This window comes from Ambystoma mexicanum, chromosome 9, assembly GCF_040938575.1.
Source record: "Ambystoma mexicanum isolate Mex_15411 chromosome 9, UKY_AmexF1_1, whole genome shotgun sequence".
NCBI lineage: Eukaryota > Metazoa > Chordata > Amphibia > Caudata > Ambystomatidae > Ambystoma > Ambystoma mexicanum.
Window position 1 is genome coordinate 1284216144 of NC_090931.1, and position 15339 is coordinate 1284231482.

Genomic DNA, 15339 nt, shown 5'->3' on the forward strand with positions numbered 1-15339 from the left:
TTATTAAAAAGCTCAGCAGTTCCAGGGCAACAGGTCCGGATGGCATTTCCAACAAAAAGCTAAAAGAGAACTGCGGAGATTGGACGGATTTGATCTATGCCCTTTTCAAAAAATAGCAAAAAAAAGGCAAATTCCAACAACATGGACGGAGGCGTATATAGTTCCGATCTTCAAAAAGGGGGATCGATCTAACCCCAAAAATTATAGGCCAATAGCCTTGTTAGACTCTATTGGGAAACTCTTTGCGGCCATTCTACTAATGAACTTAAAAAAATGGGCCATAAGAATCAACATCCTAGATGAAAGACAAACCGCTTTTATAAGCGGGGTGGGGACATCTCTAAACCTGTTCTTGTTAAACCTTTTAAAAGCTAAGGCTTTGAAAGACAATGCAACAACTTATCTGGCTTTTATTGATCTCCAACAGGCATTTGATAGTATCAACAGAGAGCGACTATGGTCGAAATTGCGAAGCTGGGGATGCCCGAACGCCCTGTTGGCAGCAATCCAAGCGCTGTATACTAATACCTCAATCCAGGTCCAAATTACTGCTAATGGAGGGTTATCTAGAAAAATCTATACCACTCGGGGAATCAAACAAGGATGTGCTCTGGCTCCCTTTCTATTTGTCCTCTATATGGCGGATATGAAGACATCCCAAGAAAGGATCCGTGCGTTCCCTCCAAAAGTGAACGGTATGGAAGTCCCGTGGATGTTATACGCAGATGATGCAGTATTTGCTGATCAGACCCCTATTGGTCTGCAACGTAGAATTGAAGCTTTCAACAAATATCTGAAAGAAAATGACATGCAAATCAATGTAAAGAAATCAATGATACTGTGCATGAAATCAAGTCGTGGGAAAAAAACCTGCAGGGAAACGACAGATATGGATGCTGGACCAAGAGAAACTTGAAGAAGTGGATACTTCCATCTACCTGGGTATTAGGATAAATAAAAATTGCAATGAACAAGCACAATACACCCTTATTCGAGAGAAACTCGCAGCGCTAACTAATCAAGGAATCCTACTGCACTATAGATATGGAAAATTTTCATTGCAGCCAATCATCACATTTTATAAGCAAAAGGTGGTGGCAGTGTTAACATATGGAGCAGAGGCACTTTTGTCTTTGGGATGGGAAAGCTGGAATCTGTGCGAGGCCTACTTTTGGCGAAGGATCTTACATCTTCCGAACTCACTGCCCTTAGTTCTGATAAGATCGGAACTTAGACTTCAATCTATGGTTTCAATCACGGTGTGGAAATCTCTTTCATTATTTCGGAAGTGTATTTTGGACAAACCGGCGCAGCCATTTAATGTTTTAGCAAGACCTGGTATGCCCAATGAAGATATAATTTTTCATGAATGGAAGAAGAGATGTGAGGATACCTTAGAACATCTAGGTATCTCACTGGAAATTCTAAAGTGTAATCCTGACAAGGCCAAAAGAATTCTGCGGGAAAAAGACTGGGAGGAAACCCAGGTCACTAAATTGGCAGGAAACTGGGCTCATAACATCGTCTGGGAACGCAAAGCATTAAATATTCTCCCACCATATCTTCAGAAATTTCCATCTAAACATTATAGAGATCTGCTATTACGATGTAGATTAAATATCTGGTATTCCCGAGAGGTCAAGCTGAGAAGACGGCTCATTGAAAAAGCATCAGCGATCTGCAGGTTCTGCAAAATGAAGGACCAACTTGAATCAGTGCGACACGTGATGCTAACATGCCCGGTTCTGGTACCAAAGCGATTAGCGTTTTTGGGCAACTATATAAGCAACATCACGATGGAAACAGAAGAAGAATACTGGGAACGCCTTCTAACAGCGGAAAAGGTGGGTCGAACTATTGACGCACTAAAGTTTGTCGAATCCCTAAATCTGGACCAGGAAGAAACGGAAATGGAGGAGAGATAGGAGCCCTAAAGACTACTGGGTGCATCTGTTGCGGTAAAGACTTCCATTGGAGGGATAACTAAACCGATTGGAACTCAAATAATACTTTAGTAGAGGAACTTTGGACTCTTGTTCCTCGGACTTTTATTTGAGGTTTGTTAAAGGTTTACCTATGATTAACCAATAAAACAAAAAAAAAAAAAAAATTATTGAAGAGTTCTACAGATTCCCTATCGTCAAACGCACATCCTCCACGGCCTTTGCCCAGACCGATGGGGTCTTGGACGAAGTGTTCAGCGAGTGCGGCATCCAACCACCATTAAAACTGACAATGGACCGCCATTCAATGGCCACAAGTTACAAATATTTGTGAAACATCTACGGTTCAATCGCCAGAGGATAACCTCATTGTGGCCACAGGATAACAGAATGGCAGATCAGTTTATGTCATCTATCAAGAGGACCATTCAGAAGGCGACCATAGAAGAAATGTCGATCCAGCAAGCCGTGTGCCGCATGCTCCACCACTACTGGAACACGCCACACTCAGTGACCGGAGTAGCACCTGGAGAACTGAGGAGGGCATACCAATCCAGGACGCACCTACGCCAAGGGACCACCATAGCCCAGAGTGAACCAGAGAGTGGATGATGCTGCAAGACAAAGTGAGGGCACAGGATGCGGCGACGAAAGGAGCGACCGGACCAGGGGAGCAAAGGACAAGGAGTTTGAAGAAGGAGAAGAGGTGCTGGTAAAGCACCGCATGCAAAGAAAGACAGATGCTCGATACAACAGCGACCCCCCCCCCAACAGAGTGACTGAGATAAAAGGGACTATGATAACGGCCGCCAACGCACAAAGGTCCATCACAAGGAACCCGTTGTTTTTCAAACACTTCAACCTGATGAAGACACCGGACAGGAGACGAGGGCGCCCTAAGGAGAAGGACAACAGAGCGAGAACAGCCCCCAGACGGGAGACATGGCAGATGGGCGACCCAGGCAAACTGTCAAGAGGCCATGCAGACTTATTGAAGAAATGTAACATGGACGTAAGGAGATATTGTCAGGGGAAGGTGAAGGAAAGGTTTAAGGGAGAGATGATGCAGGAAGAGGAGGAGCCTCGGGAGGAAGAGACAGTTGGTTAAATAAAGAAAGAGTTTTAAGTAAGACGTGTTGTGTCCTCCTTTCATGTGAGAAGGTGATTATTATTCTTTCTAACAAGATTTAATGGATGGGGATACCCCTCTACATTTGTTCTCCTGCAGGTTAGCAAGGAGTGATAGGTTTGAAAACGAGATTGGATTTCCCCCCTACGCTGCAGTCAGACATGTAAGGCGAGATATATTATTTTTCACTGATCATATTTTCACTGTGAAGTTATGCTATTGTTTCAGAGCACTAAAGGTGGAGAGGGACTAATTGCACAGGCTTTTTTTATGCTGGGATCCGTCCTGATTGTAGGGACTCCATGTTGCGTTTATTTGCTATACTGTTAGGATGCAATACAAGCTTTGTCAAATATATATTTTTCTTTGCTGCCTGATCAGTTGAAAAAGAAAATAATGCATAATACTTGCCTCTGTAGTTTTTATACAATCTAGCCTCCCCCCTTAGTGAGGCACTGACAAAGCCATTGTCCGCATAGAGTTTAAATGCCCCATCATGTGGGTAAAGCGAGAAGTGAACTTGCTTTAGTTTCAGTTTGATTTGAAAAATGTATGCAAAGAACATAGTAACAACCAAAGTGGCCACTCTGTACAGAGGTAGAACTTCTACCATAGAACTGATCATTATTTTGCTCTGCTCCTTCCCCGCCTGCTGTCTTGTGCTTTTAGCTAATATGTGACTAAAAGCCACCCGGAGTATAGAATCTCACACGACAAAGTATAACAAGTTTCCAAAACGTACAGCTAGATTGCTCATGTCCCATTTAAAGCACTGATTGATTACTCGGGCGGCTGTTTCTGTACCTGCTGTTCAAGTTACTGTGCAGCATTACTGTGAGGAAACCTATGAGGAAAACAACAATTGCCCTACAAGGCCACAACCCTATTCTGTGTAACCTTTTTTGAGAGAAATGCGGACATAAGTAATTTACAAATGCAACAATTGATTACATACTTGAGGTGGTAAATCCAGAAGAAATACGACTGATTGGAAAACGTTTCCTAAAATAGTACGTGATAAACATTCCAATGGAAAAATTGAGACCATAACTTAAAAACTTACCTAACGGATATTCTCCTTTTAAAAATCGTAAACTTTTGTCACTCGTGTATTAGTCTGCGCAGTTTGTTCTCTGGAGCGGAATGTTGTAACTCTTCCAAACACGGAAGAAGGAGTGGCCAGTGGAAAGCTGCCTTGGTTTCTCGGGACAGTTCTCAGAAAGCGAAACCGAAAGCAGTGTCGTAGTGCATCAGTGCAGGCGACGTGCCCCCTGCGCACGGCGTGGGCGGTGTGTATGTAGGTCTGTGCACTTACTGATTGCCCGGCAACGGCCTCCGCTCATGCACCGAGGCGCGGCCACTCTTTGCAGCCGGTGAGCGGATGCCCATGTTTCGATAACTCGGCGTTAAGTAATGTGCTCCACCGTTTCCGAGCTCAAGAAGGCGGCGCGAAGTTAGATCAGTGGTGTTCAGGAAATGCAAACCCTCTTAAATCAGGTAAGGAAGGGCAAGCTAGCTGTTGTTGAGTCACACCCTTTTAACGTTGACAAGTGTAACCGTTACGCAGCCATGTGCTTCAGCAGCGCCAACTTTAATACAAAAAGCAGCACAACATCTTGGTCTTCTCAATTTGTATTACATCATGACAAATCAAGTGAAAATAAACACGTCCCGTTCACTTTACGCAACTGGCACTACACCACTCTGCGGAAAAGTATCATACATCTTTCCTTGCATAACATATTCCCTTGCACCACCCATGAGTTACCTTATGTCAGTGCTAACATTGGCGGAGACCGTACTTTTGATATTGATATTTTATTTGTATCGCGCTCGTACACAAGTGATTCGGTGCGATGAGACAAGGGAGAACAGCAAACGACGATCTTACTAGGCCCAGTGACATTGAGAACACAGCAAGTGCATGGATGGGGGGTGGGGGGGAGGTGGGAGGTTGAAAGTGCTGAGCAAAGGAAAAACAGATAAATAATAAAAAACAACCAACAATGGCAGTGCAGCCAGCAAGTGCTGGGTTTAAGGCAAGACAGGGTGTGTCTGGCAAACGCAGCAAGAAGGGGTTGGGGGGGGGGCTGTATGGTTACAGATACAGACCCTAGTGCAAGGGATTGCCAGGAGGCAGTGCTGGTGGGTAGCAGGGTGAGTAGGTAGCTGGGCCCGGAAGTCAGACGGTAGGCCAGGTCCTGAGAGAGAGCAGGGTAGAGGAGGCGAGAAGGCAGAATCAAAGAGGAAGGTTTTGAGGTGCTTCTGGAACCGGAGATGGTTATCCGCAAGTTCCAGAGTGGCAGGGAGGCCCGAGCCAAATCTGCTTAGCTCTGCCACCATTGGGTACCTTCTATTGATTCAAATTCTACTGGCCAATCGCAATGCACGCCATCTTGTTCCTCTGCCCATTTGGCGCACTTTGTCCTAATTTTTGTGGGCATTAGCCCCCCCACCTTACGCACAGCGTCTTTAGAGGGCTACTGCCAAAGTTAGCTTGTTGCCTCGTTATGATCCACCTTGGTCTCCCCCATCGTTCCCCGCCAATCCCACATCACAGACAATAAAGATTCCAGAATTCACCTGGCAGTCTCGTGCAGTGGTATGTATGGGTGCTCTGATTTTTTTTTTATTCCCCCCAACAAGCTGTGCAGTATATCTAACTAAAAATAAGAGCCCAACAATTTGAAAACACGCATTTCGTTATTATGTACCTTAAAATGAACCAATGTTTGAATTACTGGTAATCTTCATTACTCCTAGACCTACAATTCCTTGTCACAGTATTGTGGAAGGCGATTCGCCTTACAGAAACCAAGGCAAAAATTAGTTTTCAAAAATTGATTAGCAAAGTTTGCTAATTAAATTGTTCTTGATTAGCAAACAAACCCATTTGATTAGCAATTTTGTACTAATGTTTTTAATGCCGCCAGAAGATACTTGCACCCAAGATATAAAATTAGCAACAATACAGCAGTTTGTATAACGCTGAAGTAAGACATTAGTGAGATAAGTCAGGCCTTGCAAATTGTTATTGTAAAATGGTGCATGTCAACATAATCCCACTTTAATTTGGCACACTGCTGCGATCCAGAGGCCAGTCATGCACAGTGAAACTTTTATTTGACATTTACTGCAAACAATGTAAAGTTTAAATAAGTTTCCAACATCCCCTGCAAATGGCACTGGCCCTTCTTAAAGTCTAATTGACTATGCGAGTGGGCTAAAATACATTGAGCCCTGGGTGAGTGTCTGTAAAAAGGTTAGCTGCATGAATGGACACATAGATATGATAAAAAGGCTCATAAAACAGTTTGGCCAGCTCTCTCTGCTGCAGGTGCAAATATATAATGTAATCATAATCAAAGAGCAAAGTGAGCTCTGGAGGCCAACTACAGTGTACAGTTTTGCAGTAGGTCTGTAGATGTACAGACTGGATGAACCTATTGATCGCTACTTTAATGAAATATCAAGTTAGCTTTGTGTATTAATTATGTAAAATACTAAGCAGAGTGGAAGGCATAGCAGGCAGAGAAATGGGCAAACTAGGCAGAATGTTGTAGTTTGCAGCCATCTCACTTTCAGGGTAGTGGGTATAAACCAACATGGTAAGATAGCATGTCAAGGAGTATAGGGTCAGCTCATGGGGTGAGCACTCGTTGCAATCTGTATGCAACCAGCAGGCCACAGGACTCTGTTTGCCATCAAAGCATTTGGCCGCGTGGTCATGTACATTTTCAAAGGTGTCCACTCGTCAATATGATGCACCTTCCCAAGAAAATGAAATCTAGTTAACACTGAGATTTAGATACACTTCACTGTAAAGCATGGAGACAATGCAGTGTTTTACAGAGCAATACTGTAATTATGCATTATGTAAACTAATACATTTTTAGAAAAGGAATTGAAAGACTTAAAAAAAAAAAATGACTGACACATACTGGTCTGTGGCAGACGTGAAACAGTTTGCATAATAACAGTATTATCCTGATTATTTCTGGTTTGCAATTATTTGAAAAATATATATAAAATGTTCGTAGCACTCCCACACAGGCTGTTTGGCACATGAGTGAAGGGCACGATTACTGCTTTTCTCTTTCTCTTTCTCTCTCTCTCTCTCCATTAGCCCCTTTAAACTTACAGTGAAAGGAGGGTGGAGAGAGCTCTGAAGGCGAGAGGAATGCAGGGTGAGCTGTGCTTTCATTGAACATGGTAACTTAAATAGCTAACTTTGCTACACAAGTGCCATTTAATTAGCAAACCTACAGAAATGCATAGCAAATTGCTGCGCGACACTGCTTATTTTATGCCTTGAGAACCCTTGCCCAACATTTTTTTTTATTTTTTCTTAACCACATCTCCTTACAGCATGGGGTATGACGCACCTGACTTGTCCCATAATCCTCTGATCTATAATAAGTGTACTTAGGTGATCTTTCCACCGGGGAAGGAGAAGTGGGTGTCCGTACTGTGACGAAGTGTAGGACTCGCATTCATGGCAACATTTTACAGCACTGGGAGGAAGATTTTGTAACGGAAAGCAGGACCATGGAGTTTTTCCATTGGATTGCATTGGGGTTTGAATTATTTTAGGAGGGTGAAAGTAAAAAATAGAAAACGTGTTTAAAAATCCAGAATCTCCCACCAACATTGCATGTATGGATTAGGAATAGTGAAGAATTGTAGGACTAGGTGTAATGAATATTACAGGTAGGTAATCTGAAAATTACTTTCCATTTCGTACTTCCTCAAAACAGAAAATATTTAAGAATACCGATCTACGATCAGACCGGCACATACTTGAACCGAATAGGAATGACACACCTCTGTCCCCAGAACCGTGGGAGAATTGGCCATTTCATGGAGAATCACAAGCAACAACCAGAAGGAAAGAAAGTGGAGTCTGGAGGACATCCCTCACAGAGACCAATTGGGAAGGGGCGAAAAGGCATGCACTATGGATAAACCCATATCCAGGATGCTCGGTAGGACTGCTTCACTTAAGTTAAGGACCATTTTCCTTGATCGACCAAACCCAGGGATGGCCAGAGAATCTAAGTAGTCCCAGGAAACCTGGAAAAAAGGCATCACCAGGCCGATTTTCAACTCAAAGATCCTCCCCCGCACCCCCAAGGAAAAAAACAGCAAGACCGGGGCCATGACAAATCTATGGAATTCGTCCTCTCTTCCCCAAGAAGGAGCCACCCCCTTTGGGACTAGGGAGGTGGGCCCACTAGGCTACACACTCCCTAGGGGACAGGGCAAGCGGAATCCCCCTTGGAGGACAGGCAAACCGTTAAAAGGGTTAAAAATTAGGATTGAATGTGCAGGAGCTACAAGCAGCTCCTGGGTATCCAGCAGTAATACCACTAGGGAACACGGAGCTAGTTCATTGCATTACATAAATCTAACTTCAACAGAAAATGCAAACATATAATTGCATCCAATATTTATGACACCTTATGCTTTAAATGTTATATAGATGTGTCCTAATGTTTATTTATAGATTGTCCCAAATGAACAAAGTTAAATTCACATAGTTGTGTTAGTTCGGGATTAGTTGGCTTGCGTAGCTCCTGGCAGCTGTTGGTTTTGAGCTAACTAGGCTATAAGCAGAAGCTAAATGGCTCCCAGCGCCCCTTCAATTTCAAACCCTGCTATTAATAGGAATATTTACCATCCTCCCTTGCCTCAAGAAGCCAATGTTTTCATTGGCTATTTGTGAACGACCTCACAACGCTGTAAGAGTACTGTACACGGCCTGGCTTCTGACGCGTTGCTTTCGGCCTCACGGAACCATGTTTTCTTGATCTCAATTCAGAGACGTAGGTAAAAAGAGCATCTCGGCGATACGAAGAAGACGAAAGGAGCTAGCTGGAGTGAGGGTCGCCAGGCCGCGAAGACGGGACAGAGGTGGGCCCGCCCCCCTTGAAGGCAGAAATAGGGAGACATCCCACTCTTGTCGGCGTGGAGCGCTGGGTAGTGAGGAAGCGTGCAGAGCACTGCTCCCTGATGTCAGGCCAGGAACTCTAGGAGCCTGCCCCCGCCATTCAGATAAGTGACGACACTGCCAGAGTGGTGATCGTCCTGGAAACCGCGGGAAGGAACCGGCACCAGCGCATCGCTGTGGAGACCAAACGAGAAGAAGGAGCTGCGCTTCCACCAGCCCTGAGGAACGTCCCAGGTACGCAGGACGCTTGGAGAGCTGGGAGGAGGGCGAACTGGCCAGGGATGACCCAAGTTGGGGTGAAAGGGTGGAAGATCCAGTCAATCCCCGACATACTACTATAAGTCGAAGCACAAAAGCAAACTCCTCATGCCTTTGTGGCAGACTGGGAAACCCAGAAGGGACTGTTCTGCAGCACAGCCTGAGACAATACAAAACTACATGTACCCCAAGTCAATCCGACGGCTCAAAAAGAGGCGAGCATCTAAACACCCCACACAAGAGTGAGAGAATACGATTACAGAAGGGAGCTGAGAGACCGAGCCAGGGCGATAGTCCATATCCCCCAAACTACTGTGAGAGCCTGAGAAAGGAAGGCCTAATCGGGGCCGAACCGCAACCCACCCCAAGAAGAGGCAAGAGTCTTGACTATCCCATGCAGGGGTTAGATCAAATCAACACCGAAAGGGGCTGAGGGCTCAAAGAGCCCAACAGAGGGACAAGGAGCAAATAGCCCAAGAGACTTAAAACCACACAAGGGGGTCGAGAACCACAGACCCCAGGGATGGACTGGAACCGAAGTGTGGCCTTGGCCACTTGAGCCATTTTGAAAGTCCTTGGTTAAGACTATTAGTGACCCACAGGCCAATGCCCTAGGGAGATTTGTTTCCCTGGGCAGGAGCCTTGGAAGCTCATCCATGCTAGAACTGTAAAAAGAGCAACAGCTCTTAAACCACCACCTTACAAGGAGTTAGGAGGCTATTGTCTGGATCAAAAGTGAGCCAAGTCAGGCGAGAACCCTATACCCTTTTCTTTAGGTTTTGTTGTAGGTTAGAATAAGACTAGAAGGGTTTCTGGGCAGAGCACAACATTGATTTGGACAACCAGCTGATGTGCGCTTCTTTTAGTATAGTGAACTGAGTGATAGAGTTTTAGTGGGGAGCCTTTCTGTATAAATAGCATTTCATAGCCAAAACTATACTGAGTTGTCCACCTCTTGATTCTGACTTACCACATGGCCCAGCACTCCCTTCAGCATAAAAGGGCTACAGCTCATTACTCTTCGTGCTGCCAGATGATCAGGAAAAACCTTCCAGAGAGATCCCTTATCAGAAATTACCCTTAAGTACAACTGGCTTGCAGTAGTCCCAGGCCAGTCCATCTAGCTGTTGGAAAGGGGGAACCAAAGGGTCTTAGAAAATGCTGCCAGGGTCTGGGGTGTCGGACATCCCTTGGAGAAACTGGAAAGTGAGGCTGGGGTTCCTGAGACCCTAACCCCAGCAAAGGGACACATGTTCACTGCAGAGGATAAGTCCCCTTGTACGAGAGGGCTGTGCAAAACCTCCTATCCAGAGGCTGGTGCTACCCATCAGATCTGAGGTTTGGAGGAAAGGAGCACAGAGAACAGGCACTCCAAAACCACTCTGGACACAATCCTTCAGCATACCCAGTCTGAGAGCAGCCTAACAACCACAACCCTTAATATAGTGTTGGAGGACTGACTGGGTGATCCCTCTCAACCATGTTTCAAACATGACCCCCACAACATTGTAAAGCACAGGACACTTGCCTCACTCATGCGGTAGGAACCAAAAGAAGGTCAGTAATCCCGTTTTTTCACCATGAAGGGAGAAGAGGCTCAGGAGAACTTAGAACGTCTTCCTGACATACTACAGTGCCAGATCCAGTCACAACTATACATCATTGAGGACACAACCAGTTGGCCACATTATTAATGGGCTTTATACCAAACGGCAAACTATTCCTGCTGCACCTATCATCAGAGGTGAAGCCCAGACCTGTTAGAATCACATACACCACCTCTACACAAGTGACAGTCACCTATGACACTATTTTAGACAGCTTGAGTGCAGCTATACATTAAGCACCCTCATACAAGGCTGATTTTCTTGCTCATGAGCTTATCCATTCATGACCCACAGTAGTCTGATGCTGCCGCGGTATAGGCAGAAGGCCTTAACTCCCTTGTCGTCTCGGAAAATCTGGGTGTTGCTAAAGGATGTTCCTAAAACATTTGAGACCATGCCTGATCACCATTGGTGATGTTGCCAGCAGCACTGCATCATGGGCAAAAAATAATGCCGGGAGGATGACGGTGCTGAAATTTGGGGGATCAAGCCTGCCCCCATGTCGTTCAACAAACAGTTTCAGGATAAGTTCATCTATATAGAGGCAAAACCGGAGCGGGGCAAGGACGCTTGTCGCAAACCCCTGTCAACCCTAAATGTCAACCCTAAATGTTTGGTAGTTTCTCCACCAAGGCCCCCACCTTGGCACAGCTGTGTTGTTCAAATATAACTGGGAGACGGCTACCACCAGCGACTCGGGGACACCCTCAAAGCCCCCCCCCCGTTCCAACAAAACCTGCCATAGCTGGTTTCTTGGTACTGAATCAAACACTATTTGCAGGTCAACAAAGACTGCATAGATGCACATTTTTTTGGTTTTTATCATCGTGTAATTAGATTTGGATTTACAGGTTCCTTTGACCTTAATTGAGTGGTCATTAGGTTGATTTGTTGGGATTCTTCAGACAGTCCTTGGGAACAAGTAACTGTTAGCGTGGGATTATGAATGCTTTCTGTTTCAACTTACTGATTTTACTTTTGGATAGTTCCATATTGATTGGTTCACTTTCCTCCCTAGCAATTATCTGTATGGTCCTGAGTTAGGATAAAACCTAATTGATATAATTGGGTTCTCGCTTGGCACAGCATATTCCCAAATACACCTGATTGAATCCATAATTTTACAAGACTAGTATTATTACCTTCTATAAACTCAACTTGGGTTATCTCACAGTATTTTATGTTTTCTAGAATGTGAACATCACTAAGCACATTAAGAATGATGGATCTATTCAAAACATATTATAGGCATGGGTTAGGTCTACATTGTAAAATCAACGTATGATAGTTTTTTACGTTGATGGGTGTGTTCATTTTTGTTACAGGGATTACATTTGTTTTCTGTTGTTCTGCTAAACATAACTGCCCTTTATTTATTACAGCATTAGAATCAGATGTGTTAGTTTGAATGTTATTAGTGCGATAGGTGTTTGAGAAGTCTGCATGTATGTTTTTAAGGTAACTGGTGTCTAGAGTCTCTCTCTATTTGTTTCCTTTTTTTCCACAATTGGAGCGAGTTCATCTCATTATCTTCTTTGTTTAATCGATATAGAATTTTAGGTTGACTGGGAGTAGGATTTTGAATTTGCGTGAATCTACTGTTAGTAGTGGTCAGCTGTTCTAATCTCTCTGCTGCTTCAGTGAGATCGTCTAAAGGTTCAGAGACCTCGTGGTCTGACTCTGATTTGTAGATCTTCTACTATATGTGCAGATCTTTTAGCTCCTCTTTTGCATCTTACTATTCTCTTCACTTTTTTCACAGTTCTTATATTTGACTGAAATCACTGTTTATCCGGAGATGTTAGGATTTGTATACATTTCCTTGAGCCTAGTTGAAACCGTTTAGGTGATGTTTTTTGATTCTTAGATTTGTTTTTTATTGCATGGGTTTTGCATGCTTTTTTTGTATTTTATTTTGGGCCTCGAAAATCTCGAAGGTAGGTTTTGTAATCTTCAAATCCAAATGTGCGAGCTCGGATTCTGGTTCATTGATTTCATTTGGTAGGAGGACTTTTAATGTTTGAACATGAATAACGTTTGAACATGAATAACTTCATCAGTTAAGTACAGGGTGTTAAGCTCTTGGGCAGAGAGTTTGCTAGAGAAGGGGGAGGAGAGCATGTTCTTATTCATAAAGGCATATTTTGTAACTTGTTAGTAACTGAGTATGCACCAGGGTGTTTGGAGTAATACTTTTCAAACCAGTTTTCATATAATTTATTTAACAGATCAGTTTGATAGTTTAATTTATTGTCCAATTTAGCCAATGACATTAGAGCTGTAAAGTTCTACAAAGGGAGCTGATTCCTTCTTATAGTTCGCCAACCTCTGTGGAGTAGGATTTGAATAGGAGGCCGATGAGCATGTTGATGAATTCCCACATAATATGGATGATTTGGGATAGATCGAGATACCTGACAGGGGAGTCATGTTCTGTAGGTTCTCAGTTTGGGTATCTGGAACTAAAATGACCTTGATGGCAGATAGTTCAATGGGAATGTTGCTGAGAGGGGGTTCCTCTTCTTCCGTGCTTTGAATTATATGAGTCCGATTTCCAGATGATGCGGGAGCAGATTTACCTATGGCAAGTAGAGTATTCGCTCTAGTATTCGTTTCATGTTGGTTACAATTGATAGAGGATTGTTCCACTGCATGAACTTGGACTACAGCAGTGTTTAAGTTGGAAGTAGTTACTGCAGTATTGTCAGGTGTATGTGTGAAGATTTTGGTTAGGTCCCCAGAAATGCATGCATTTACTGCAAGACAATTGGTAATTTCATCCTGACCTTGTAAAGTGGTGGGGTGTTGTTCCACAGATGACAAGGCATCCGTCATCGGGGTGTCAAATATCTCACTGAAGTCTATCAGTAGTGATTTGCCTTCTAAATCTCTCTGTAATTGCTGTTTCAACTGGATTACATTCGTAACCACCACCCTCTTTTCAGAGTTCCTGATTCTGCAACTATTCCTAATGTCTATTGTTAATGACCTTGCTCTTATACATTTTTCAATGTTCGAACGTAGGGTATCATTCATCATGCTTCCCCGGGGAGGGATTGTTAGTGAGGCGACTTGGCCTAGATCCCTTTGTTCGGTCGGCAATGCTGTTTTTAGAGTGTACAATTAGCTCATAATTGTATTGATTCGAAATGTTCAGCAATCGCGAAACTACGTGGTTAAGAAAACTGGAAAGCAAATGATGGTGCAGAATGCTGGGTCTGGAGAACTCTGCACCCATTGAGGCAATAAGGTATGAGCTAGGGCCAATGTCTTTGGTTAGTTTAAAAAGAATTTTAACAGGTATCTTTTTTTTTTTTATACACTTTTTATTACAAACATGCTATGCTGGCAAATGTTTCTGTATTTTCAACACAATGTTCGGGCCCTAAAAATTGGAAAAAACACCATTTCTCCTTCCTTGAATTAATAGGCGTTACCAATACTAAGGAGGTAAATTATGTCCTTGGTAGAGAAGAATATAAAGAAACCAGCAAATATATGGGACTGAAACAACAAGGTATGCTCTCAAAAAATAAAAGGTTTCACTTCTATTGGATGTGTTTTCCTGTCGAGACTCTGTACACTTACTTGAAGAAACTGTATAATAATTAAGATTAGAACTACTCGCTACATTTACTGTATTTGCAAGAGGGAGGTAGAAACTCAGACATTTATTGAATGACTGTCCGGGATTATATGATTTTTATGTCAAAGGCTATTTTAATTTTAGACGCCAACTAGAACATTTTAATTCAAATAAAATATGGGGTCTATTATATTCTGGTAATAGCATAATGTAGAATTTTACTTTGTACCATTATTTGGTTAAAGATAGAACAGAACAAAAATTGAGCGATATGGCATTGGCTTGTCGCAATGTGGTATGAATTGTATTGGGCCCATTTTGGTTTTGTCTGTTTTAACATGGATAAAAGCTCCTAGTTTTATTGCAATCTATTCTTTTTTAAATACATTAGGAAATTGTAATATTGAATATGGTTTTGAGAGATTTTAAGTGTTGAATATGAATTGTGTATGAATTGTACTGAATTTTGATTGTATTTTATTGGTAGTATTAAAAGGTTTATTTAACCATACAACACTTAAACAAATTAATTTTAAAGCAACAATTATACCTAGTTCCTTTCAAACATTGCATATTGTGACAATGTTTTAAAAGGGGATAAATCGGAGCCTGCACACTATAGACCAATAGCCCTCTTAGATGTTGATTCTAAGATTTGTATGACTAATTTTAAGAGCTAGGAGCTTGTACGCATGGACGTTTAAAAAATAAAAATGAAACCAGGTTCCAGAGAGGAGTAAGGACCTCATTACATGTGTGTACAAAAAAGCTCCTGGGCTAATAATTCCCTTCCCATATTTATGCCGAGTATCAATCTCTCGCTGGCATTTGACAGAGTTAATTGTACCATACTCTGAAAGAAACGA

The 15339-nt window shown here is 42.9% G+C and overlaps 2 protein-coding genes across 4 annotated transcripts in view; one reads left to right on the top strand and one right to left on the bottom strand.

Moving 5' to 3' along the window:
• The window catches only part of LOC138489062 (protein mono-ADP-ribosyltransferase PARP9-like), a 994505-nt gene extending 990195 nt beyond the window's left edge, over nucleotides 1-4310 (bottom strand). For all 3 annotated transcript variants that reach the window (XM_069616626.1, XM_069616625.1, XM_069616624.1), the window contains exon 1: nucleotides 4136-4310. The gene's annotated coding sequence lies outside the window, so the exon portion shown is untranslated. The remainder of the gene's footprint in view (nucleotides 1-4135) is intronic.
• Nucleotides 4311-4339: 29 nt separating this feature from the next.
• DTX3L (deltex E3 ubiquitin ligase 3L) overlaps nucleotides 4340-15339 on the top strand; it is a 380419-nt gene continuing 369419 nt past the window's right edge. The window contains exon 1 of the mRNA XM_069616627.1: nucleotides 4340-4569. The gene's annotated coding sequence lies outside the window, so the exon portion shown is untranslated. The remainder of the gene's footprint in view (nucleotides 4570-15339) is intronic.